The sequence below is a fragment of the Rhinoderma darwinii genome, chromosome 9, assembly GCF_050947455.1.
Source record: "Rhinoderma darwinii isolate aRhiDar2 chromosome 9, aRhiDar2.hap1, whole genome shotgun sequence".
Classification (NCBI taxonomy): domain Eukaryota; kingdom Metazoa; phylum Chordata; class Amphibia; order Anura; family Rhinodermatidae; genus Rhinoderma; species Rhinoderma darwinii.
The window spans coordinates 96609439-96612565 of NC_134695.1; positions in this window are offsets into that span (position 1 = coordinate 96609439).

The following is a 3127-nucleotide window of genomic DNA, read 5'->3' on the forward strand; positions in this document are numbered from 1 at the left end:
GCTTTTAATGCAGATATGATGGCCTGTTACTAAAGTGCCATAGTATTTGGGGTTAATTGGAATCGGTAGGTATCAGATTATTAAATTTTCTGGATAAATTAACCATGTGGAAAATAACTTAGAATAAAACCTAAAGGGGTTGTCTCATCAGGACAACCCCTGTTCATATGCCCTGTTTGGTCAGAGTGGAGAGCTGCTAAGAAACTGGCCCATCACTGTTTCACATGGTCTGACATTAATTCGAATGGTCAGCATGTAATACTGCATTTCCCCTGTAGTAGTCACTGTAGCAGAAATGTATGGCCAAAGTAAACTCCTCCCACTCTCCAAAACAGCCGATCAATGGTGTCCAGGTGCTGGACCTGTTACAATCAGCTGACCACCCGGTCATGCCGCGGACCATGTAAAACATGGACAAGCCAGGTCCATCAGATAACGGAAAAAAGGAATCTTACTGCAAAAATAATAAGAAAAAAAATGTGTTCAGTCTTCTGATATTGCTTTATTGTACCAACTTGATAAAAATCAAAGGTCATAGAAATTCCTGTTATGTTGGGTAAGGGATTAAATCCATTTTATCATATCCCTGTGATATCACTCAGTTCTCTTTCTGGTGGCAGTACTAGATATATACAGTATGTGTACATTATTACTGCAGTCCCAGCAAGATATTTCTATAATAAACCCATTGAACCTCACAAACCTGGAAATGCGAGCGTCTCTTTCTGCACGCAGTCTTTCCTCATAATGTATGAATTCCATCTTCTTGCCGAGCCATGACTTCATTAGCCGTATCATCAGGAGCCTATTTGTATATACAATGCTACTACATATATTACTTTCACAGGTGATTGGACTTTGAATTACACTCCATTCTCTCTTGTTTATTTCTTACTAAATGATACATCCTCTGCCTTTATAGTGTACCAACCTGTAACATGACAAAGGACTGGTAGAAAAAAATAAAGTTGCAGGATGGTTTTTAATCAAAAGAATATTCTTTAGTCAAAGCAATGCCATAGATTTGGAGAAACCCAATCTTCCATGACATTTTCTCGGCAATGATTCTCTCCTATAAAATGTGATGCTCAAAGTTTTGATTTGCATAACGTTAGTCTAGGCCGTTATTGCCTCCGGTGTGCTGATTCGTCTTCATAGGGAGTATTGGAGGTTGTATTCCTGAACCCATAAGGCTGAGAAAAAAAATCTGTTCGTCGCTTATGAAACAAGGGCTTTCTTTGATATAATAACGAACTTCTTAATTCCTTTGATTATGACACTCTGCCGTTTTAATGAGACATCATTCAAGATGACTTGTTAGTAAAATGATGTAGCGAGAAAATGATTAAAACGCAAACAATAGGCCTTTTGAAATGTTTGCCGCATCTGCACATGTTCAAATAATTTACTGGAAACATGATAAACTCATTAGGCGCAGCAATGCAAACTGTTGGGGAAAACAAAAGGTTTCTTAGAAATAAATTACAAATGTAAATTTAGAAACTAATATAACAAAAGTGACATGTGAAGAAATGATCAAAGCATCGGTCCTGTAAACAGTTCGTCTGGTTTGGAATTCTGCATTAATAGTGGGTGGTCCGCCATTAAAAAAAAACTCCTCTATTTGCCAGAGTGGAGGGCATCTCTTGCTCTGGAGGACTCATCATTTCTATACATTACATGTGCAACACGCTAGTTTCAATGAGAACTGTGTAATGCTTGATTTTCCTTGCGGTGGCGCTGCAGGGGAATTGAACACCTGCTGGCAGATTCTCACACAGTTTGCAGCTGATCGTTGGGAGTTCCTGCGACAGGACACCTGGTGATCAGATTATAGTCTAACCTTTCGATCTATACCGCTATATATTGTATTGAGCAGAACATGCTTTTAGAAAGTGGATATTTATGTTCTAAGGCTACACATTGACTTTTGAGATGCCCTATATTTTATGACAGTCATGCCCAAGTCATGCCCATAGGAATCTATTACAGATTATGGGTAACCTAATGTGGCCACCATCACAGCAAAGCATTGCAGTTGAGATACGTCAACTAAATTACACTGAGGGTTAGCATGATTACCAGTCTGATCTGGACAAATGCCACAGCCCACTGGAGTTTGACAGTAATCTGGGTAAGCACACTCAATGCTGTCAATCTGAGGTTTGGGTAGACATAGAGCCCACTGTGAGTCTGTTAGTCATTGTATACATCTTGAATTGATTATGGAAATGACCCATCCATAACCCGATATTTACATTGACTTTTACTCATAGCCTCCATATAGCCTACCACATGACGAGAATCATATCCAAACATCAGATGTACTTTACTGAGCCAATAGACCTAACAGCATATTGATAGAGGAAAGCTGAGCACCTATAGGAGACCACCCCAAATTCCCATACATCCCTTTGTCTCTGAGGCATGTTCTCAGTTTTGGTAATAATTTTACTATACAAAGTTTTCTTTCTGAAGAAACACCTTTCAAAATGCTGAAATGAACTTAATATCATCAGATGTTCTTTCAGATGTCGAATGTATGGGTCGATATTCTTTTCAACCTAATCTAGTAATCTGGAACCGGAGCAGTGCTATGTTGGATAGGAATTTTAACAAAATGTAACACCTTCCTAAATTATTAGTGCTTTTGCACACAACCGAGATCTGACCGTGAAAAACGGTCCGAGTGTCGGCTGGATTTCCTGGCCCGACCACGGCACAGACGAATGGGACTCCTGGCATCGTAGATATTTTATGATGCTAGGAGTCTCTGTCTTCCCGTGGAACTACTGTTCCGTACTGTATCATTTTGTTCAATATGGAACAGCAGTTCCACGGGGAGGCAGGGACTCCTAGCATCACAAAATGTTTATGATGCCAGGAGTCCCGTTCACCTGTACCGCAGTTGGTCCGGGACATCTAACCGACACTCGGACCGTTTTTCATGGCCCGATCTCGGTCGTGTGCAAGAGCACTTAGAGGTTGCCTTCTGCCCCTGCAAAACCATCCCTTATTGACCTGATGCTACCACAATTTCTACAGGACGGTCAACCAACCTGGCATTTGGATCATTTTTGTCACACGCAAGTTTAGTCGAAATAAATGAATAAACTATATTAGATCC